This window comes from Bufo gargarizans, chromosome 1, assembly GCF_014858855.1.
Source record: "Bufo gargarizans isolate SCDJY-AF-19 chromosome 1, ASM1485885v1, whole genome shotgun sequence".
Taxonomy (NCBI): Eukaryota; Metazoa; Chordata; class Amphibia; order Anura; family Bufonidae; genus Bufo; species Bufo gargarizans.
This window is the reverse complement of record NC_058080.1, coordinates 16,890,529-16,916,610: the sequence shown is the minus strand read 5'-3', so window position 1 is coordinate 16,916,610 and position 26,082 is coordinate 16,890,529.

The window sequence follows — 26,082 nt, the reverse complement described above, 5'->3', positions numbered from 1 at the left end:
CAGGTGGAAGAGAGGGGAGGAAGCCGAGTAGGAAGGAGCAACAGGAGGCAAGAATGTTGCCCTGCGATCCTTGGCGGCAGAAGGACGTGCCCAACAGCTCTCTGCCTGGGGCCCAGCTGCCACTATATTTACCCAGTGTGCAGTTAGGGAGATATAGCGTCCCTGGCCGTGCTTACTGGTCCACGTATCTGTGTTTTGGTGGACCTTGCCACAGATGGCGTTGCGCAGTACACACTTGATTTTATCGGATACTTGGTTGTGCAGGGAAGGCACGGCTCTCTTGGAGAAGTAGTGCCGGCTAGGAACAACATACTGTGGGACAGCAAGCGACATGAGCTGTTTGAAGCTGTCTGTGTCCACCAGCCTAAATGACAGCATTTCATAGGCCAGTAGTTTAGAAATGCTGGCATTCAGGGCCAGGGATCGAGGGTGGCTAGGTGGGAATTTACGCTTTCTCTCAAATGTTTGTGAGATGGAGAGCTGAACACTGCCGTGTGACATGGTTGAGATGCTTGGTGACGGAGGTGGTAGTGTTGGTGGTACATCCCCTGTTTGCTGGGCGGCAGGTGCCAACGTTCCTCCAGAGGCGAAAGAAGAGGACGAGGCGGCAGCAGCAGAAGAGGCCGAGGCGGCGGCAGCAGCAGCAGAAGAGGCCGAGGCGGCAGAAGAGGTAGCATGGGGAGCCTGAGTGACTTCCTTGCTTTTAAGGTGTTTACTTACTCCACTGTAGTTGATGCTTTGCATGCAGGTGCCTTTTCAAGCAGGATGTGCTAAGGTTTAGAACGTTAATGCCTCGCTTCAGGCTCTGATGGCACAGCGTGCAAACCACTCTGGTCTTGTCGTCAGCACATTGTTTGAAGAAGTGCCATGCCAGGGAACTCCTTGAAGCTGCCTTTGGGGTGCTCGGTCCTAGATGGCGGCGGTCAGTAGCAGGCGGAGTCTCTTGGCGGCGGGTGTTCTGCTTTTGCCCACTGCTCCCTCTTTTGCTACGCCTGTTGGCTCGGTCTCACCACTGCCTCTGTCCTCCAAACTGTGAAAGTCAGTGGCACGACTTAATTCCATGTGGGGTCTAGGACCTCATCGTCCCCCTGCATTGTCTTCCACCCAGTCTTGATCCCTGACCTCCTGTTCAGTCTGCACACTGCAGAAAGACGCAGCAGTTGGCACCTGTGTTTCGTCATCATCAGAGACATGCTGAGGTGGTATTTCCCATGTCCTCATCATCAGGAAACATAAGTGGTTGTGCGTCAGTGCATTCTATGTCTTCCACCGCTGGGGAAGGGCTGGGTGGATGCCCTTGGGAAACCCTGCCAGTGGAGTCTTCAAACAGCATAAGAGACTGCTGCATAACTTGAGGCTCAGACAGTTCCCTGGTATGCATGGGGGTGATGTGACAGACTGATGGGCTTGGTTTTCAGGCGCCATCTGTGCGCTTTCTGCAGAAGACTGGGTGGGAGATAATGTGAACGTGCTGGATCCACTGTCGGCCACCCAATTGACTAATGCCTGTACCTGCTCAGGCCTTACCATCCTTAGAACGGCATTGGGCCCCACCAAATATTGCTGTAAATTATGGCAGCTACTGGGACCTGAGGTAGTTGGTACACTAGGACGTGTGGCTGTGGCAGAACGGCCACGTCCTCTCCCAGCACCAGAGGGTCCACTAACACCACCACGACCATGTCCGCGTTCGCGTCCTTTACTAGATGTTTTCCTCATTGTTATCGTTCACCACAACAACAAAAATATTATTTGACCCAATGTATTGAATTCAAATTCAGGCCTTTTTTTTACAGACACCTAACACTAACTGGCTATCTATTTAGGTACCGTATTACACTAATACAGGCACAGCAGTAACCACAGATTTAGCTAACTATAAATTTGAGGCCTAGTATTTAGGCGCTGGGTGACAGGTATAGGTTTACTGACAGAATTAGACTTGGAAATGCACAGTAGCGTGGGTGTGAAGTTATTCAGAATGACCCTATGTGCACCTTGAATCTAATATACCCTTTTAGGGATAGATTTAAAATAGCTCTGATACAGCAGAAACCACTAAATTAGGAAATTGCTAAATTGGGAATTGTATTTCAACCCAGAACAAAAACTGTGCTTTGACGGACACTAAATACCTTGACCAGCCACAGCAGTAACGACAGATTTAGCTGGATATAAATTTGAGGCCTAGTATTTAGGCGCTGGGTGACAGGTATAGGTTTACTGACAGAATTAGACTTGGAAATGCACAGTAGCGTGTATGTGAAGTTATTCAGAATGACCCTATGTGCACCTTGAATCTGATATACCCTTTTAAGGATAGATTTAAAATAGCTCTGATACAGCAGAAACCACTAAATTAGGAAATTGCTAAATTGGGAATTGTATTTCAACCCAGAACAAAAAAATGTGCTTTGACGGACACTAAATAACTTGCCCAGCCACAGCAGTAACGACAGATTTAGCTGGATATAAATTTGAGGCCTAGTATTTAGGCGCTGGGTGACAGGTATAGGTTTACTGACAGAATTAGACTTGGAAATGCACAGTAGCGTGTGTGTGAAGTTATTCAGAATGACCCTATGTGCACCTTGAATCTAATATACCCTTTTAGGGATAGATTTAAAATAGCTCTGATACAGCAGAAACCACTAAATTAAGAAATTGCTAAATTGGGAATTGTATTTCAACCCAGAACAAAAAATGTGCTTTGACGGACACTAAATAACTTGACCAGCCACAGCAGTAACGACAGATTTAGCTGGATATAAATTTGAGGCCTATTATTTAGGCGCTGGGTGACAGATATAGGTTTACTGACAGAATAAGACTTGGAAAGGCACAGTAGCGTGTGTGTGAAGTTATTCAGAATGACCCTATGTGCACCTTGAATCTGATATACCCTTTTAGGGATAGATTTAACATAGCTCTGATACAGCAGAAACCACTAAATTAAGAAATTGCTAAATTGGGAATTGTATTTCAACCCAGAACAAAAAATGTGCTTTGACGGACACTAAATAACTTGACCAGCCACAGCAGTAACAACAGATTTAGCTGGCTATAAATTTGAGGCCTATTATTTAGGCGCTGGGTGACAGGTATAGGTTTACTGACAGAATAAGACTTGGAAAGGCACAGTAGCGTGTGTGTGAAGTTATTCATAATGACCCTATCTGCACCTTGAATCTAATATACCCTATTAGGGATAAATTTAAAGTAGGCCCGATACAGCAGAAACCACTAAATTAGGACATTGTTAAATTGGGAATTGTATTTCAACCCAGAACAAAAAATGTGCTTTGACGGACACTAAATAACTTGACCAGCCACATCAGTAACTACAGATTTAGCTGGATATAAATTTGAGGCCTAGTATTTAGGCTCTGGGTGACAGGTATAGGTTTACTGACAGAATTAGACTTGGAAATTCACAGGAGCGTGTGTGTGAAGTTATTCAGAATGACCCTATGTGCACCTTGAATCTGATATACCCTTTTAGGGATAGATTTAATATAGCTCTGATACAGGAGAAACCACTAAATTAGGACATTGTTAAATTGGTAATTGTATTTCAACCCAGAACAAAAAATGTGCTTTGACGGACACTAAATAACTTGACAAGCCACAGCAGTAACGACAGATTTAGCTGGATATAGATTTGAGGCCTATTATTTAGGCGCTGGGTGACAGGTATACATTTACTGACAGAATTAGACTGGGATATGGCCAAAAAATAACCACACTATTGATGGTTAAATGCGCTTGGTTTGACAGCTTGACCAACCACACTATAGAGGGTTAAATGCACTTGGCGACAGGCTCAGCTTGCCCCTGATGTAGTATATGGCCAAAAAGTAACCAGACTATTGCTGGTTAAATGCACTTGGTGTGACAGCTTGACCCTGATGTAGGCCTTAGCCAACAAACAACCACATCATTGAGGGTTAAATGCACTTGGTGACAGCTTATGCTGGCGCACCACAAGACACAAAATGGCCGCCGATCACCCCAGAAAAAAGTGACTGAAAAACGCTCTGAGCAGCCTAAAAACAGTGAGCAATTCAATAGCAGCAGTTCAATCATCCACAGCTGCAGATCGATCTCTGAATGAAGTCTTTTGGAGGAGTTAATCACTGCCTAATCTCGCCCTAACGTCACGGCTGCAACCTCTCCCTATGCTGATCAGAGCAGAGTGACGTGCGGCGCTACGTGACTCAAGCTTAAATAGAGGCTGGGTCACATGGTGCTCTGGCCAATCACAGCCATGCCAATTATAGGCATGGCTGTGACGGCCTCTTGGGGCAAGTAGTATGACGCTTGTTGATTGGCTGCTTTGTAGCCTTTCAAAAAGCGCCAAGAAAGCGACAAACACCGAACCCGGACTTTTACGAAAATGTCCGGGTTCGGGTCCGTGTCACGGACACCCCAAAATTCGGTACGAACCCGAACTATACAGTTCGGGTTCGCTCATCCCTATCCATAACATCAAACTTATTTCATTATATTGATAGACTATTACAACCATCAGTTAAATGTTAATATCAAATCTTATATTAAAGACACCACACAAATTATTCAGACTATAGAACAATTAAAGTTTGAACCTCATTGGATAATAGGTAGAGTTGAGCGAACACCTGGATGTTCGGGTTCGAGAAGTTCGGCCGAACTTCCCGAAAATGTTCGGGTTCGGGATCCGAACACGATCCGAACTTCGTCCCGAACCCGAACCCGAACCCCATTGAAGTCAATGGGGACCCGAACTTTTCGGCACTAAAAAGGCTGTAAAACAGCCCAGGAAAGGGCTAGAGGGCTGCAAAAGGCAGCAACATGTAGGTAAATCCCCTGCAAACAAATGTGGATAGGGAAATGAATTAAAATAAAAATTAAATAAATAAAAATTAACCAAAATCAATTGGAGAGAGGTCCCATAGCAGAGAATCTGGCTTCCCGTCACCCACCACTGGAACAGTCCATTCTCAGATATTTAGGTCCCGGAACCCAGGCAGAGGAGAGAGGTCCCGTGACAGAGGATCTGGCTTCATGTCAGCAGAGAATTAGTCTGCATGTCATAGCAGAGAATGAGGCTTCACGTCAGCCACCACTGCAACAGTCCATTGGCATATATTTAGGCCCAGCACACAGGCACAGGAGAGAGGTCCCGTAACAGACAATCTGGCTTCATGTCAGCAGAGAATCAGTCTGCATGTCATAGCAGAGAATCAGGCTTCACGTCACCCACCACTGCAACAGTCCATTGTCATAAATTTAGGCCCAGCACCCAGGCAGAGGAGAGAGGTCCCGTAACAGACAATCTGGCTTCATGTCAGCAGAGAATTAGTCTGCATGTCATAGCAGAGAATGAGGCTTTACGTCACCCACCACTGTAAGAGTCCATTTTCATAAGTTTAGGCCCAGCACCCAGGCAGAGGAGAGAGGTCCCGTAACAGAGGATCTGACTTCATGTCAGCAGAGAATTAGTCTGCATGTCATAGCAGAGAATGAGGCTTCACGTCAGCCACCACTGCAACAGTCCATTGGCATATATTTAGGCCCAGCACCCAGGCAGAGGAGAGAGGTCCCGTAACAGACAATCTGGCTTCATGTCAGCAGAGAATCAGTCTTCATATCATAGCAGAGAATCAGGCTTCACGTCACCCACCACTGTAAGAGTCCATTTTCATAAATTTAGGCCCAGCACCCAGGCAGAGGAGAGAGGTCCCGTAACAGAGGATCTGGCTTCATGTCATAGCAGAGAATCAGGCTTCACGTCACCCAACATTGGAACAGTCCATTGGCATATATTTAGGCCCCGGCACCCAGACAGAGGAGAGGTTCATTCAACTTTGGGTAGCCTCGCAATATAATGGAAAAATGAAAATAAAAATAGGATTGAATGAGGAAGTGCCCTGGAGTCCAATAATATATGGTTAAGGGGAGGTAGTTAATGTTTAATCTGGACAAGGGACGGACAGATCCTGTGGGATCCATGCCTGGTTCATTTTTATGAACGTCAGCTTGTCCACATTGGCTGTAGACAGGCGGCTGCGTTTGTCTGTAATGACGCCCCCTGCCGTGCTGAATACACGTTCAGACAAAACGCTGGCCGCCGGGCAGGCCAGCACCTCCAAGGCATAAAAGGCTAGCTCTGGCCACGTGGACAATTTAGAGACCCAGAAGTTGAATGGGGCCGAACCATCAGTCAGTACGTGGAGGGGTGTGCACATGTAATGTTCCACCATGTTAGTGAAATGTTGCCTCCTGCTAACACGTTGCGTATCAGGTGGTGTTGCAGTTAGCTGTGGCGTGTTGACAAAAGTTTTCCACATCTCTGCCATGCTAACCCTGCCCTCAAAGGAGCTGGCATTGACACAGCTGCCTTGGCGACCTCTTGCTCCTCCTCTGCCTTGGCCTTGGGCTTCCACTTGTTCCCCTGTGACATTTGGGAATGCTCTCAGTAGCGCGTCTACCAACGTGCGCTTGTACTCGCGCATCTTCCTATCACGCTCCAGTGCAGGAAGTAAGGTGGGCACATTGTCTTTGTAACGTGGATCCAGCAGGGTGGCAACCCAGTAGTCCGCACAGGTTAAAATGTGGGCAACTCTGCTGTCGTTGCGCAGGCACTGCAGCATGTAGTCGCTCATGTGTGCCAGGCTGCCCAGGGGTAAGGACAAGCTGTCCTCTGTGGGAGGCGTATCGTCATCGTCCTGCCTTTCCCCCCAGCCACGCACCAGTGATGGACCCGAGCTGCGTTAGGTGCCACCCCGCTGTGAACATGCAGCATCCTCATCCTCCTCCACCTCCTCCTCATCCTCGTCCTCCTCGTCCTCCAGTAGTGGGCCCTGGCTGGCCACATTTGTACCTGGCCTCTGCTGTTGCCAAAAACCTCCCTCTGAGTCACTTCGAAGAGACTGGCCTGAAAGTGCTAAAAATGACCCCTCTTCCTCCTCCTCCTCCTCCTCCTCCTCCTGGGCCACCTCCTCTTCCATCATCGCCCTAAGTGTTTTCTCAAGGAGACATAGAAGTGGTATTGTAACGCTGATAACGGCGTCATCGCCACTGGCCATGTTGGTGGAGTACTCGAAACAGCGCAACAGGGCACACAGGTCTCGCATGGAGGCCCAGTCATTGGTGGTGAAGTGGTGCTGTTCTGTAGTGCGACTGACCCGTGCGTGCTGCAGCTGAAACTCCATTATGGCCTGCTACTGCTCGCACAGTCTGTCCAGCATGTGCAAGGTGGAGTTCCACCTGGTGGGCACGTCGCATATGAGGCGGTGAGCGGGAAGGCCGAAGTTACGCTGTAGCGCAGACAGGCGAGCAGCAGCAGGATGTGAACGCCGGAAGCGCGAACAGACGGCCCGCACTTTATGCAGCAGCTCTGACATGTCGGGGTAGTTGCGTATGAACTTCTGCACCACCAAATTCAGCACATGCGCCAAGCAAGGGATGTGCGTCAAACCGGCTAGTCCCAGAGCTGCAACGAGATTTCGCCCATTATCACACACCACCAGGCCGGGCTTGAGGCTCACCGGCAGCAACCACTCGTCGGTCTGTTGTTCTATACCCCGCCACAACTCCTGTGCGGTGTGGGGCCTGTCCCCCAAACATATGAGTTTCAGAATGGCCTGCTGACGTTTACCCCGGGCTGTGCTGAAGTTGGTGGTGAAGGTGTGTGGCTGACTGGATGAGCAGGTGGATGAAGAGGAGGAGGAAGCCGAGAAGGAGGAGGTGGCAACAGGAGGCAAAGAATGTTGCCCTGCGATCCTTGGCGGCGGAAGGACAAGCGCCAAACAGCTCTCCGCCTGGGGCCCAGCTGCCACTACATTTACCCAGTGTGCAGTTAGGGAGATATAGCGTCCCTGGCCGTGCTTACTGGTCCACGTATCTGTGGTTAGGTGCACCTTGCTACAGATGGCGTTGCGCAGTGCACACTTAATTTTATCGGATACTTGGTTGTGCAGGGAAGGCCCGGCTCTCTTGGAGAAGTAGTGGCGGCGTGGAACAACATACTGTGGGACAGCAAGCAACATGAGCTGTTTGAAGCTGTCTGTGTCCACCAGCCTAAATGACAGCATTTCATAGGCCAGTAGTTTAGAAATGCTGGCATTCAGGGCCAGGGATCGAGGGTGGCTAGGTGGGAATTTACGCTTTCTCTCAAATGTTTGTGAGATGGAGAGCTGAACGCTGCCGTGTGACATGGTTGAGACGCTTGGTGACGGAGGTGGTGGTGGTGGTGTTGGTGGTACATCCCCTGTTTGCTGGGCGGCAGGTGCCAACGTTCCTCCAGAGGCGGAGGAAGAGGCCGAGGCGGCAGCAGCAGAAGAGGTAGCAGGGGGAGCCTGAGTGACTTCCTTGGTTTTAAGGTGTTTACTCCACTGCAGTTCATGCTTTGCATGCAGGTGCCTGGTCATGCAGGTTGTGCTCAGGTTCAGAACGTTAATGCCTCGCTTCAGGCTCTGATGGCACAGCGTGCAAACCACTCGGGTCTTGTCGTCAGCACATTGTTTGAAGAAGTGCCATGCCAGGGAACTCCTTGAAGCTGCCTTTGGGGTGCTCGGTCCCAGATGGCGGCGGTCAGTAGCAGGCGGAGTCTCTTGGCGGCGGGTGTTCTGCTTTTGCCCACTGCTCCCTCTTTTGCTACGCTGTTGGCTCGGTCTCACCACTGCCTCTTCCTCCGAACTGTGAAAGTCAGTGGCACGACCTTCATTCCATGTGGGGTCTAGGACCTCATCGTCCCCTGCATCGTCTTCCAACCAGTCTTGATCCCTGACCTCCTGTTCAGTCTGCACACTGCAGAAAGACGCAGCAGTTGGCACCTGTGTTTCGTCATCATCAGAGACATGCTGAGGTGGTATTTCCATGTTCTCATCATCAGGAAACATAAGTGGTTGTGCAACAGTGCATTCTATGTCTTTCACCGCTGGGGAAGGGCTAGGTGGATGCCCTTGGGAAACCCTGCCAGCGGAGTCTTCAAACAGCATAAGAGACTGCTGCATAACTTGAGGCTGAGACAGTTTCCCTGGTATGCATGGGGTGATGTGACAGACTGATGGGGTTGGTTTTCAGGCGCCATCTGTGCGCTTTCTGCAGAAGACTGGGTGGGAGATAATGTGAACGTGCTGGATCCACTGTCGGCCACCCAATTGACTAATGCCTGTACCTGCTCAGGCCTTACCATCCTTAGAACGGCATTGGGCCCCACCATATATCGCTGTAAATTCTGGCGGCTACTGGGACCTGAGGTAGTTGGTACACTAGGACGTGTGGATGTGGCAGAACGGCCACGTCCTCTCCCAGCACCAGAGGGTCCACTAACATCACCACGACCATGTCCACGTCCGCGTCCCTTACTAGATGTTTTCCTCTTTGTTATGGTTCACCACAACAACAAAAATATTATTTGGCCTAATGTATTGTATTCAAATTCAGCGGGATATAAATTTGAGGCCTAGTATTTAGGCGCTGGGTGACCGGTATGGATTTACTAACAGAATTGGACTTGGAAATGCACAGTAGCGTGTGTGTGAAGTTATTCTGAATGACCCTATGTGCACCTTGAATATTATATACCCTTTTAGGGATAGATTTCAAATAGCTCTGATATAGCAGGAACCACTAAATTATGAAATTGCTAAATTGGGAATTGTATTTCAACCCAGAACAAAAAATGTGCTTTGACGGACACTAAATAACTTTCCCATCCACAACAGGACAGCGGTAATGAGAGATTTAGCGGGATATAAATTTGAGGCCTAGTATTTAGGCGCTGGGTGACAGGTATGGATTTACTAACAGAATTGGACTTGGAAATGCACAGTAGCGTGTGTGTGAAGTTATTCTGAATGACCCTATGTGCACCTTGAATATTATATACCCTTTTAGGATAGATTTCAAATAGCTCTGATATAGCAGAAACCACTAAATTATGAAATTGCTAAATTGGGAATTGTATTTCAACCCAGAACAAAAAATGTGCTTTGACGGACACTAAATAACTTGCCCAGCCACAACAGGACAGCGGTAACGAGAGATTTAGCGGGATATAAATTTGAGGCCTAGTATTTGGGCGCTGGGTGACCGGTATGGATTTACTAACAGAATTGGACTTGGAAATGCACAGTAGCGTGTGTGTGAAGTTATTCTGAATGACCCTATGTGCACCTTGAATATTATATACCCTTTTAGGGATAGATTTCAAATAGCTCTGATATAGCAGAAACCACTAAATTATGAAATTGCTAAATTGGGAATTGTATTTCAACCCTGAACAAAAAATGTGCTTTGACGGACACTAAATAACTTGCCCAGCCACAACAGTACAGCGGTAACGACAGATTTAGCGGGATATAAATTTGAGGCCTAGTATTTAGGCGCTGGGTGACCGGTATGGATTTAGTGACAGAATTAGACTGGGATATGGCCAAAAAATAACCACACTATTGCTGGTTAAATGCACTTGGTGACGGGTGCAGCTTGCCCCTGATGTAGTATATGGCCAAAAAATGAACAGACTATTGCTGTTTAAATGCACTTGGTGTGATAGCTTGACCAACCACACTACTGAGGGTTAAATGCACTTGGTGACGGGCGCAGCTTGCCCCTGATGTAGTATATGGCCAAAAAATGAACAGACTATTGCTGGTTAAATGCACTTGGTGACTAGTGATGAGCGGCAGGTGCCATATTCGATTTCGATAGAATATTCGTTTTATATTCGTCGAAATCGAATATTCGTCATTATTCTTGTTATCGCGATTAATATGCGATTTAAATAATCGAATTTCGATTTTAACTTAAAGGCTACTCTCCTATTGAAATCGCAATTCGATTTTTTCAAGTTATAATAATCGAATTTCGATTTTAACTTAGCACTGCTATATGCCATATTAGGCTAACTAATATGGCATATAGCAGTGCTAAGTTAAAATCGAAATTCGATTATTATAACTTGAAAAAATCGAATTGCGATTTCAACGTAATTCTCAAATCCGACAGTACATTCTAGTATATGGAGTCGTTCCCATGGTGATGGGGACACTCCATAAGCATGGAATATGGCTTCAATGGCTTGGTAGAATTAGCGAATTGACGAATATATTCGTTATATTCCACAAAACGAATATAACGAATGTATTCGTCATATTCCACAAAACGAATATAACGAATGTATTCGTCATATATCACAAAACGAAGATAACGAAGTATTCTGCATCTTCATTTTAGCTACATATTCATCAATTTCGCTAATTCTAGCAATGATATAGGAAAGTTGACTATAGAGACAGCTAAGTATAATTCGCTATGCGATTATATTACTGCTTTTTTTTATAAATAGTATAATTATAATAATTATCAGGTATTATAATTATTCTATTTATTTAAAAAAAAGCAGTAATATAATCGCATAGCGAATTAAACTTACCTGTCCAGTCAGTGCCCGTTGCCGCTTCTGCCGACTTCCATGCTCATGGAGCGTCCCCATCACCATGGGAACATCTCCATATACTAGAATGTACTGTCGGATTTGAGAATTACGTTGAAATCGCAATTTGATTTTTTCAAGTTATAATAATCGAATTTCGATTTTAACTTAGCACTGCTATATGCCATATTAGTTAGCCTAATATGGCATATAGCAGTGCTAAGTTAAAATCGAAATTCGATTATTATAACTTGACATAATCGAATTGCGATTCCAACTTGGACCTGGTTTACTATATGGTTGGCTTCAATGGCTTGGTAGAATTAGCGAATTGACGAATATATTCGTTATATTCCACAAAACGAATATAACGAATGTATTCGTCATATTCCACAAAACGAAGATAACGAAGTATTCGTCATATTCCACAAAACGAAGATAACGAAGTATTCTGCATCTTCGTTTTAGCTACCTATTCATCAATTTCGCTAATTCTAGCAATGATATAGGAAAGTTTACTTTAGAGACAGCTAAGTTTAATTCGCTATGCGATTATATTACTGCTTTTTTTTAAAATAAATAGAATAATTATAATACCTGATAATTATTATAATTATACTATTTATAAAAAAAAAGCAGTCATATAATCGCATAGCGAATTATACTTAGCTGTCTCTATAGTCAACTTTCCTATATCATTGCTAGAATTAGCGAAATTGATGAATAGGTAGCTAAAATGAAGATGCAGAATACTTCGTTATCTTCGTTTTGTGGAATATGACGAATACATTCGTTATATTCGTTTTGTGGAATATGACGAATACATTCGTTATATTCGTTTTGTGGAATATAACGAATATATTCGTCAATTCGCTAATTCTACCAAGCCATTGAAGCCATATTCCATGCTTATGGAGCGTCCCCATCACCATGGGAACGACTCCATATACTAGAATGTACTGTCGGATTTGAGAATTACGTTGAAATCGCAATTCGATTTTTTCAAGTTATAATAATCGAATTTCGATTTTAACTTAGCACTGCTATATGCCATATTAGGCTAACTAATATGGCATATAGCAGTGCTAAGTTAAAATCGAAATTCGATTACTATAACTTCAAAAAATCGAATTGCGATTTTAGCGTAATTCTCAAATCCGACAGTACATTCTAGTATATGGAGATGTTCCCATGGTGATGGGGATGCTCCATGAGCATGGAAGTCGGCAGAAGCGGCAACGGGCACTGACTGGAGCAGCCAGGAAGCCAGGAATCCAAAGGACAGGTAAGAACAACTTTAGGGAAGTGGGAAAGAAAAAAATATAACAATAAAAAAAAACAAAAAAAAAGAATATTCGAAATATCGAATTTATATCACTATATTCGGAATATTCGCGAATTAGCGAAGTGCCGATATTCGCGAAAAAAAATCGATATTCGAATATTCGCGCTCAACACTATTGGTGACGGGCGCAGCTTGCCCCTGATTTAGTATATGGCCAAAAAATGAACAGACTATTGCTGGTTAAATGCACTTGGTGTGATAGCTTGACCAACCACACTACTGAGGGTTAAATGCACTTGGTGACGGGCGCAGCTTGCCCCTGATGTAGTATATGGCCAAAAAATAAACAGACTATTGCTGGTTAAATGCACTTGGTGTGACAGCTTCACCCTGATGTAGGCTTTAGCCAAAAAACAACCACACCATTGAGGGTTAAATGCACTTGGTGACAGGCGCAGCTTGCCCTGATGTAGTATATGGCCAAAAAATAAACAGACTATTGCTGGTTAAATGCACTTGGTGTGACAGCTTCACCTTGATGTAGGCTTTAGCCAAAAAACAACCACACCATTGAGGGTTAAATGCACTTGGTCGCAGCTTGTGCTGGCGCACCACAAGACACAAAATGGCCACCGATCACCCCAGAAAAATGTGACTGACAAACGGTCTGGGCAGCCTAAAAACAGTGAGCAATTGAGTATCAGCAGCTCAATGATCCACAGCTGCAGATCGATCAATAATCAAGTACTTTGGAGGAGTTAATCTGCCTAATCTCGCCCTACTGTCGCAGCCGCAACCTCTCCCTACGCTAATCAGAGCAGAGTGACGGGCGGCGCTATGTGACTCCAGCTTAAATAGAGGCTGGGTCACATGGTGCTCTGGCCAATCACAGCCATGCCAATAGTAGGCATGGCTGTGATGGCCTCTTGGGGCAAGTAGTATGACGCTTGTTTATTGGCTGCTTTGCAGCCTTTCAAAAAGCGCCAAGAAAGCGACGAACACCGAACCCGAACCCGGACTTTTACGAAAATGTCCGGGTTCGGGTCCGTGTCACGGACACCCCAAATTCGGTACGAACCCGAACTATACAGTTCGAGTTCGCTCATCCCTAATAATAGGCACACTTGACGTACATTCTCTGTACACCATAATAGAGCATGATCAGGGCATCGAAGCCATGAAATCACAATTAAAGCAAGGAGGATAATTTCACGAACATCAAATCAATTAAGGTCTAAATTTATTTTAATGGAATAAATTGAAATGATATATTGAATATACGCCTATAAATACAATAGAGCAAATAACATGGGGATAGGCGCTAAAACAAAATAATAATGTCTTTATTAATTGTCTGATTAAGAAATAAGGGGTATCAACCGTCAGTATAATGTGCAAAACTGACTTTAACAATTGTGAAAACACTGATATATACCAAATAGCACCACCATCTGGATTGCCAGTGTAGTCTCACAAGCTACTAGCATAAGGGGCTCATTCAACCACAGGGTTCAAGATGTGTATCCCAGGGTGAAAGGTATCAAGGGGATGTATTGGTATGGGAATTTCACCAAACACCACTCCAAAACAGTGAGAGCCAGCGCGCAGACTCTCACTGCACTAATAATCACAGGTGCTGGACTATGGCAGAGCAATAGCATTCACTCCAGGTGGATTAAAGGAACAATGGTTGCCCTGACATGTCCCTTATTTGCAACAGCTCAACGCTGCGTTTCCATGCATTGGGAATGCATTTCATCAGGAGCTATGTGCACCAGGTTAATACTAGAGCCCAGAGCCTCAGTGTTGTTTTAATGACCGAGGTAATGGACAAACAAACAGTCAGTGATAGAGATCCCTGCCTAGCACCGTTTTCCTCTAGTGTGAGGTACGGAGCTTTACAAACAGTCACTATCCTGCCTGAGCTAGCAACCTCTAGGCTGAGGTGCTGCGTGCTAGTGTGCATGTAATCCGGCACTGTGATGGCCGCAAAGCGGCCCACAGAACACCGAGCTTTACAGGGTGAAACCCCGCCCTGTTAGACACGCCTCCGTCAATCAGCCAATCCGGCCAGGAGGCACGGCACAAGGCAAACTAAAGGCTGAAGGGTGGAGGAACAAGGTGAGTCACAGGGAAAGCGCAGCAAGCGCCACATAAACAAACCAAGGAATTTACAAAGCGGCTTTATATATTTATCGCAGCATGGACATCTTTATTATAATATACAGTGAAGGAGAGTCACTCCAAGAGAAGTGTGTAAAAACGGACAGACACATAGATTCATGTGTGTAGCCACTTGTATCAATGATCACACACATGAATCCACTTCTCATAGTGCATTGTACAGTAACACAAAGAAATCAGCCTGGTCACTAGATGAACGGGACGTATGAGATCGCATCATTGAGGCCGGATGGTTTGATGGTATTCAGAGAAAAAAATCCATCTCGCCTCTTTTTGCAACAATATGCGATCATAATCACCGCCCCTTGGTGACGGCTTCACAGAGTCGATCACTTGAAATTTGACCGAAGATGTATCCCCCCTGTGAAGGTCAAGAACATGACGAGCAATTGGCGTATCTTTGAGATTGGTAATATCCAAAATATGCTCCCCAATCCGTCTTCTTAGCTCTCTGATGGTTTTACCCACATATTTGATGCTGCATATACATGTCATTAAATACACAACACCAACTGACTTGCAATTGTGGAAAGACTTAATGAAGAACGTTTTATCCGCAGTGCTGTTAGTGAAGCTTTTGGATTTTTAATGAACCCACAAAATTTACAGGATCCACAAGGAAACGTACCTGTAAGTGGGTTTCGCAGCCATGACTGCGGACGGGGGCTGATGTACAGACTATGTGTCAACATATCATGTAATTATTGTTGCGGCGATAAGTGACTGAAGGGTTGGCTGAAATCATCCCACCAATATCCGGATCGGATTTCAAAATGTCCCAGTGCTCGTTAAGGACATGGCGCACCTCGTCATGGGCGCCGTCAAAAGTCCCAATGATCCTCACAATATTCTCACTATTGTCCCTCTTTTTCGGAGACAACAACCGATCCCTGTTAGTACTCATTGAGTGCTGGTAAGCCTGCTTTAGACACTGCTGAGGATAACCACGACACTGAAACCTCTGCTGGAGATCTTTAGCAGCCACCCTAAAATCACTGAGATGAGAACAATTCCTCCTAACCCTCAAGTATTGGCCCTTAGGGATTCCTCTCCTAAGGGCCACAGGGTGCGCACTGTCCCATTTCAAAAGGTTATTGGTAGCTGTGGGCTTTCTGAAAACGTTGGTACTAATATGCCCATCAGCAGACAATGAAATGGACAGATCCAGGAAGGAAATGTTCTTCAAATCCATTTCTGAGGTGAAAAAAAGTCCCACGGTGTTGTTGTTGAGGACCGCAACAAATTCACAGAACTACTGTCGCAGCCGCAACCTCTCCCTACGCTAATCAGAGCAGAGTGACGGGCGGCGCTATGTGACTCCAGCTTAAATAGAGGCTGGGTCACATGGTGCTCTGGCCAATCACAGCCATGCCAATAGTAGGCATGGCTGTGATGGCCTCTTGGGGCAAGTAGTATGACGCTTGTTTATTGGCTGCTTTGCAGCCTTTCAAAAAGCGCCAAGAAAGCGACGAACACCGAACCCGAACCCGGACTTTTACGAAAATGTCCGGGTTCGGGTCCGTGTCACGGACACCCCAAAATTCGGTACGAACCCGAACTATACAGTTCGAGTTCGCTCATCCCTAATAATAGGCACACTTGACGTACATTCTCTGTACACCATAATAGAGCATGATCAGGGCATCGAAGCCATGAAATCACAATTAAAGCAAGGAGGATAATTTCACGAACATCAAATCAATTAAGGTCTAAATTTATTTTAGACCTTAATTATTTTATTTTTTTGAATCTGACTATTACCTCCAAATCAAGGGTACCTCCATGGGGACCAGGTTTCCCCTTAGTTATGCCAATTTTTTCATGGGCCAATGGGAAATGAACCACATCACCCCATGGCTGGGGGCAGACCTGGTCTTCTGGCAACGCTATATAGACGATATTTTGTTTGTATGGCAGAACGATGAGGTCAAACTCCAAGAATGTTTATATGAACTTAATAGAAACATGCACAATCTACAGTTCACAGCTAATATAAGCAGATCCCAAGTTGAATTTTTAGACCTACAAGTTACAGTGGAACAAGATAAATTGATGTGTACCACTTATCAAAAAGCTGTGGCTAAAAATGGGTACATATTATATTTGACCTGCCACTTGCCAAGATGGCTTTTGAATATACCTGTAGGTCAGTTTCACCGATTGAAAAGAAACTGTACCTCACATGAATCTAGAAAAATATTTGAGTTCAATACACTTTTACCTGGAGGTCTCAACGCAGAGATGGAGCTGTTTGGCTTCCTATAGGTCTGGACGGCTGCCCCACTTCGACGGGGAATCGGCAGTTAGCTGTTTTCTCCAGCTCTCTGATTTTCCCTTGGAGTGTGGCCGCCGTCCCTATCTATGAAAACAGAAAATACCTATCCATGGGGATAGCAAGACAGCACACACACATATATGTTACACATATATATTATTTTACTTTTATTTTTATTTTTTTACCCGTTTTTTTTAACAATTTGTTAACCATTTTAGTTTCAATACGTTTTATTGTCAGAGTACATGCTCAATGAACAGTTATACATATCCAAATTGTATAAAAGAATTTAAGCAATAACTCCACTTTTTTTGATATATAAAGAAAGAGTTAACACAACAAATAAAGTTAAATTAACACAAAATACAAAATAGAGTTAGAGTCAAGTCTCATAATCACAATCACATATGTAAGCACTCACATATATATAAGCATATGCCGAACATTTCATTTAACACTACATACACGCAGGGTTCAATTAAGCAGAGACCGTTCCTAGCTTTCTCCCTTCTGAGAGACTACCCCAATCCCATTCTCCCCGACAATGACGGGTCCAGACCTCTCCAGAGCTCCAAAGCCTGTATATGTCGATCAACTCGGAAGGTCTGATGTGCTAACATATATTCATAGGATCTTGTTACATCCACCATTCCGATGATCTCCCTCATATCAGGGATAATATCAGTCTTCCAATTCCTTGTAATTGCTAGTTTGGTGGCAATCAGTATGTGGATCACAATAGTCCTAAATTTGGGTAAAAATTTGTCCAGATCTATAAACAACAAGGCCAGAGCTGGGTCCGGAGAGATCTGATGACCCACAATCTCAGAGATCTTATCAAATGCCCTTTCCCAAAGAGCAGCAACCTTCGAACAGGACCACAAAATATGTAGCAAAGTCCCTTTAGAACTACAACCCCTCCAACAAAGCATACTTACATTTGGAAAAAATGTATGCAGTCTAACTGGCGTAAAATACCATCGGAGGGTGGTCTTGATAAAAGCTTCAAGGTGTGATACGCAATTAAGGGTTGAGGTGGCTAATTTGTTAGCTGTTTTCCATTGCAATAAAGTAATTGACCTTCCCAAGTCTGACTCCCAAGCCAGAAGTGGAGCCGTCTTAAGAAATTGATCCTTATCCCCCAGGTACCTATATAGGAATCTGATTCCTGTGAATACCGTGTTTGATGCAGACCATCTAATTAATAGCTGGGAATGACTTTTTATAATGAAGGATGGATTGTTTCCTAAAATGTGTCTAATCTTAAGGTACTGAAGACCTCCTTACTGGGAATTTGGAAGGATTGCCTAATAATTTCAAACGATTTCAAGGCCGTTCCCGACACCAGATCTGCTACTGTATTAATCCCCCTATCTTTCCATTCTTTTAACCGAAGATCTGTGGAAAAGCACTGGAGAGATTCTATCGGGGTAATATGCGCCATTGATGCCACTGTGGGCGATCCTTTGTCATGGTAAGATTTCCATAACACCAATGACGTAGACACAAAGTATGCAGGTTGAATGCCCATATAATCATCATGCAACGCCGCCATTAAAAGGGCACGCAAATTCTTTCCTGGGTTGTTCCTGCGGGAACGATCTTCCAAATCAGCTACTTTCGCTTTCAAAAATGCGATCTCTTCCGCCTGACCGTCACAGGAATCAATGAGATTATTATGCGAATCCGCGAATTCGCCCATCTTGTGCTCGACATGGTGTACTCTGTGTTTTAAATCAGAGACATCCTGTTGGAGGGGCTTCAATATTTGAGACATGTGGGAGGTAACCGAATGGTTAAAAGCTATGAGCATGTCTTTCAACAGAACACTGGATGCTGGCCTCTCATCCATGGGGAACTTTAAAAGCGCCTCTTTAAAAGCACCACCGCCATTTGAGTCTTGGTTGTCGCAAGTCTCCAGAGCCTCTTCAGCCTGGTCATGCAGCCTGGGCCTTTGCTTTGCCGGGCTCTTGGTAGGGGAACTCTGTCCCGCGCGGCCATTGAATGCAGACACCTCCCGCCCTGCTTTAACCCCCGGTTCGCTCACCCTCTTGCTTTCACTCACGGCGGTATGATGCGGCGAACCCTGTGGGCTCCGGTGAGTCGAGCTACCATCTTCAGATGGACGGGGGGAAGAAGCGTTCGCTGTAGATGACGGGCTGAGGGAGGGTTCCATCTGCGCGCTTCTAGTGCCGGCGCCATCTTTGTCTCTGTCTTGGCCAAAGAAAAACTCCAACTTCCCTTGCTTTTTCATACTTCTTTTGCCTCTTGTCATCATCAGGGAAGTAGCCGGCACCAGTCGGTACCGATGGTGACACTGCGGCGACTTTGTTGAGGGTTTTGCTTGACTAACACGCTTTGCTGGAGCAGGAGCTCTGAGTTCAAGCGGCCATACTCCTCGGCTCCTTGGCCACGCCCCTCAATTTGTTAACCATTTTGTATTTTTATGAAATGTTCTAATTAAAATGTTTTATGCACACATGCATAGATTTTATCATTATCAAGGTATATATATTATATATATATATTGTAAGGGATCGCCTCTTATTTGGGGGTCATTCGCACAGATATCTTCAGGACACCAAGTTTAAGATCCAAACACTGTGCTTTATTGCGGCACATCCGCTTAAACATAAACAATAATACAAAATAACAAACACTTGCCCGGCTAGGCTCTAACTAAACAAATAGATGCCTGACTCACCTAAGTCCCTGTTCACACCCTGTGAACACGTGCGGCTTTCTGAGCCAATGTACCACAGCCTCCTGGCTGTACAGAGCACAGTACGCCCACTGTCTCCAGTTCAGTATTTCTTGTGGGGGATTGGGGCTCAGTAGTCTGCCTGACTATGGCCCTGCGACCCTCCCAGGCGTCGCTGTGTCCCCCAACTCCAGGCTATCTCACAGCCTTGTGGTCCCTCAGCATTGCCCAGCTGAGACCACACAGACAGAGCCTCCAGGCCTCTGTCCACAGGTACCACACTCCCCCCTTTCTGACACTCTGGGCGGTGCTTTGTGCTAGGCTGATTACCTCCAGCTTCTCTCACCTGTGGTGGAACAGGGGTGTGGACCGAACTATCCACCCCTTTCTTGCCTCTAACCTGAGTGAGACCTGTCACTGTCTCACAATATATATTATTTTTTTTTAAATAAATTAATATTGAAGTAACTGTATTTACACAAGGTTGAACATTTTATATCTATATGTTGACTTTTTCTCTCACAAAATGATCTAATATAAAATATCAGCAAGTTAATAAAAAAATGAAAAATCGCACAGAAAACGCACCAAAAACGCACCATAATCGCAGGTGCATTTTTGGTCTATGGATGCCATGTAGTAGCATAAGTGCAGACCGACTAACAACTGTTATCGATCTACTATTCGATTTGTTGATCCGAAATAAGTTACTATTCAAAGATTCCATGTTTTCCAAATTGACATTGTTCATCATAGTCAGAATTGTGGACATTGTGTGCTCAATATCGAGGAAGTGGAATATCTGAGCATCACCCACTAATTTTACGATCAGAACTACAAAGTTGCAACATCCATCTGTACTAGCTGTATGAACTTATCTACGACTATATCTACGAATATATCTATATATATATATATATATATATATATATATATATATATATATATAGCAGAAAAAGGAATTCGGCGGCACCAGTCTGTTAGCTCAGGTGCTATGTCCAAAGGAATGAGCTTCAACCTTCTTATATATGTAGAGAACGGGACAGCACTCCAAGACTTGAAAAAAGTAGAAATCTTTATTCACCCATGTGAAAAATAATTGCAACGTTTCAGCTCACAACTGAGCCTTTCTCAAGCTTGAGAAAGGCTCAGTTGTGAGCTGAAACGTTGCAATTATTTTTCACATGGGTGAATAAAGATTTCTACTTTTTTCAAGTCTTGGAGTGCTGTCCTGTTCTCTACATATATATATATATATATATATATATATATATTCAACTACTCTACGTGATTTTTTACAGGTGTTTGAACTCATCTACGAATATATCTATGATCGTATTTATATATATTTATTCAGCCACTCTATGCGATTTTTTACAGGTGTCTTTATCTGCGATTTTACATAAACCAATGTATGCAATTTTTTTGTAAGGTCTTTTTGCAGGTGTTCATAACTGCGATTTTTTATTGAGATTTTTTTTTTTAAAGAATAGCAAAACATGACATTGCAAAGATAATCTGAGATGTACGCAGCCACCGAGGACAAGTATTATTACATTAACAAAAGTTTCCAGTATAATGGAAGACATGACTTGATAGCGTCTTAAAGAAATCACATCACAGGATCAAACTGGTTGCATTATCAGAATACATTTCTTAGCATGTATTAGTTGTTAGGAATTTACATTAAACACTAAAACTATAAGTGACAAGTGTCAAACACAGATCTGTCTAATCAGAAGGCTTAGCTGCAGGAGGGACCTATAGGAGGCAGTCTCAAAGGAAGTCACCAACCCTACCTCTTATGTGGGGTCAGAATATTGAAGATTATCTACTTGGAGAATTTCGGGTGAACCACCCATGGGTTCTAGGTGCGTCTGTACTTTATAGGAGAGAGCACTGAGGGCGGAATCATCCTCTCGTATCGACATGTATTATTTAGCTCAGCAATCACCTCCGAAATAACTGGGGGGGGTAGTTTCTTTCCAATGGCGGGTGATAACTAATTTGGCGCTGAGCAAGACGTGTCCCACTATTGGTCTATATGACGGGCAGAAGTGCTGAATGCCTAGAAACAAAAGAGCAATTTCTGGAGATGGGGGGCTATCATGACCAGATATTTGACCTAGCAATGCAAACACCTGTTTCCAGTAATTAGTGACAACTGGGCATGCCCACAAGACGTGGAGCAAGGAGCCTACGTTTCCACAGCCCCTCCAACACATGGGAGAAGATGTAGGGTAGATAATATGTAACCTCTTGGGTGTAAAGTACCAGTTTAAAAGCGTTTTAACACCAGCCTCATAATGTGTGACACATTTAAAATTGGAGGCTAAAAAGCTTATAGCAGAGGACCATTCAGCCTTAAAAATGAACTGCCCAGCTTGCGTTCCCACTTCTGGAAAGATTTGACTTATCACCCATGTATTCGTATATGCGCCCTGTCGCTCCTTTTTTCAGCAAGTTTTGAGAACAGTAAAGTTGAAGGATCCCTTCATGTATAGGAGGGGGTTTAGTGATGATTGATGTCAGGAGATGTTTAACCCTGAGATAATTAAATATTTCACTTGCTGAAAGCTGGAATAACTGTTGGGCGGTGGTGAACGGGAGGACTCCTTTAGAACAAATGAGTTGAGAGACCTTCTCGATTCCCTGATCCTGCCAACTTCGAGGATTGATATCCCTCAAAATCCATTCCAAGGAGCCGGTGTCTAGATGGGAGAATAGGGTGTTGGTAGAGTCTGCGTATGTGTTGTGGAAATGTAGCCAAAGCTTCCCTACGTGCTTCTCGGTTTGCAGGGAAACATCGGGGACCTTTCTGTTCCATAGTATGCTAATCAACCATTCTTTCAAGGAGCCCTCCTTAATTGAATGGGATTCAATTGTATGTCCCAAAGCTTTATTGCAATCTTTGTCCCACCACTCCCTTCCTCCGGGAAATCATCCAAATTGTATGTCCCAAAGGATAAGGTACTCCCAGAGGTGGTAAAAAAGAAGTTATTAGTACAGGTGGTTATTTCTTGGGGCATTGTACCCAGTGGTCAGAGTCTCCACAGTAATAGCATGTACCCCTTTGGCGTTGTTGATCTCTTCTGGTCGTTGCATGGGTTCTTCAAGATGATTTTCCACCTTGACTCCCATAGGTAAGGAGTCTGGTTTGCCCACAGTCTCTGGAAAGAATAGATGTTCCCGCTGCCTTTTTCTGATGCATCGGTCCAGTCTAACGGCTAGGGTCATAGTCTGCTCTAAGGTTTCAGGAAAGGGATAGCTGACCAACATGTCTTTGAGACTTTCAGAGAGCCCTGATCTAAACTGACACTTGAGTGCTGGCTCATTCCAGCTAGAGGGAACACACCACTTGTGAAATTGGGTACAGTACTCCTCTACTGGTCTGTCCCCCTGAGTACGAGACTTCAACTGAGATTCTGCCACAGTCGCCCTATCAGGTTCATCATAAAGTACACCTCAGGCCTGAAAGAATGATTCCCCTGAAAAACGATTCAGAAGCTTAACATGGGGCTCGATATTCTGCAGTGGGGGGTGGGGGGGGGGGGGCTAGACCGATTCCTGCTGCTGTAACCTTTCCACCAACTCCTGCACCATTTGAGCAAGGTTATGGACCTGATCAGTAAGCACTCGCATCGGGTCCATAATGAAGGTAAGGCATGTGATTCTGTCACATATATGTCCCTGCCTACTTGCACGGTGCACCCAAGGTGACGGTGTACAACTTGATGGCGGTCCCTAATTGGGTACGTGCAAGGCCTTCAAGGTAAGAATACAATAAAGGAGAAAACAACAAACAAAGTGACAGTCAGGCACTGATGGGTTAGTCATATATCAAAGTCAATACGAGCCGAGCTCAGGAGCCAGGAGGAACAACAATACAAAATGGAAAAGCAAGATCAAATCAAACTCATGCAAGGGTCAAAGCCAAGAGGTCACGTCAAATGCAGGAGGTAGCAAGAGCGAGGTCAAAATACGGAGCCGAGGTCAAAACACAACAAACACTAACAGACAATATGCTGGTGAATGAAATAAGACCAATCACAGGCAACCTGTGGCAAGCAGGCTGCCTGTTTTAATAGCCCTGGCTGATGAGTCACATGACATGGCCAGCGTCTCGTGACTCAGTACACAGCCCAACACAACCGAGCATCGCTCATAATTATCAGCGCTCAGCTCCTCTGCCACTCGCCTGTTGCCATGGAGACGAGGACGCAAGCTGCGTTCTTGTGGCTCTCCTTGCTCAGGGCGCCAGCGGCGCTGCGAAGGAAGCACACATCGCCCCGAGTTACAATATAACTATATTCTAAATATATGCAAATTCTCCAAGTGACAATATTCGCAATTCATATTTGTTATTCGAATATTCACGCCCAACACTAGTAATGAGTGCAGAGTAGGAGGGCTTCTTAAAGAAAAAACTAACAGGTCTGTGAGAGCCAGAATTCTTGCTGTTGATAGGTGATCAAATACTTATTTCATGCAATAAAATGTTAATTAATTATCTTCATACAATGTGATTTTCAGTTTTGTTTTTTTAGATTCTGTCTCTCACAGTTGAAGTGTACCTACGATAAAAATGACAGGCCTCTGCATTTTTTGTAGGTGGGAAAACTTGCAAAATTGCCAGTGTATCAAATACTTATTTTCCTAACTGTATATTTTTATGTTATGTACAATTTTAAGGTCACTATATTTTAAATTCATTTTAATTTAATAAAATTTTCATTAACCACCTCCCGTCCGCCCATAGAATATAAAAGTCTGGGAGGTTGTTCTCTATCTCTGAAAGGACATTTAAAAAAGGCCATTCTGAGATCTCAGCTGCACGCTAATCGTGCAGATGCTGATCGGGTTGCTCACTGTCAGTGACAGCAGGGCAACCCTTAGAGAAGGCAGGGACAGTGCCCAGGTGTCCCTGCCTTCTAGATCCCTGTATGCACAGCGCTCACCGAGCACTGTGCATGCAGAGCAGGAAGCGCTATGCAGTTCCTGTTCCAGCCCGGTGGTAATGTGATCACCAGGGGCGGGAGAGTGCAGGAGCTGTGAGGTTGGCTCTATATATATATCACATGATTGACCCAGTCCGATAAACACCATAATAAAATAATAAAAAAACTGTGTAAAAAAATCCATTTTTGTCACCTTACATCACAAAAAGGTGTATGTCCCACAAAATGCTCTTAACTCAAATTTCTTAACTCATCTTGAAACAAAAGCCAGTGAAAAGCAATTGAATGTGTTTGCTTATATTAGATTAGACACAATTTAGAAATCTCAGAAAACAGGAGTGTTAAATCTACTCCATCCGTACCAATAAAACCGTCACCTCATCCTGCAAAAAATGAGCCCCTACATAAGAAGATCGCTCTCAGAACATGGAGACACTAAAACATCATTTTTTTTTTGTAAAAAAATGCTATTATTGTGTTAAAGTGAAATGAATAAAAAAGTATACATATTAGGTATCGCCCCGTCCATAACAACCAGCTCTATAAAAATATCACATGACCTAACTTCTTGGGTGAACACCGGAAAAAAAAACTGTCAAAAAAAGCTATTTTTGTCAGCTTACATCACAAAAAGTGCAACACCAAGTGATCAAAAAGGCATATGTCCCACAAAATGGTACCAATAAAACTGTCACCTCATCCCTAAAAAAATTAGCCCCTACATAAAAAAAAACTATAGCTCTCAGAACATGGACACATTAAAACATAATTTTTTTGTTTCAAAAATGCTATTATTGTGTAAAACTTAAAAAAAATATGAAAAAATATACATATTAGGTATTGTCACGTTTGTAACGATCTGCTCTATAAAAATGTCACTTTCTTTTTGTTTCAATTTTCTTTTTATTGATTTTACATTAATTCTATTGCAAGAACAGAATATAAAGGAGACAAATAAACGTTTGTGACATAAGATACATAATCAATGAGCCAATTATAATGTTACAACAACATAGCGGATAAATGCCATATCAAAGCGCTATGTAAAAATATAAAGCCGAGGTGGTGCGACCCAACAGTCCTGGGATTGTATTGGACAGGTCCTTGAAGCGCATAGTTACACCTGTATTAAATACAGTGAGGACGTGAACTTGGGGCGCAAGCCGTGAAGGATGAAGTGCTGACCGATGCCATGCACAACCAATACTGTGAGGTAGCCACCTACTATTGGTGAATGATAGTGCAGATATGGCG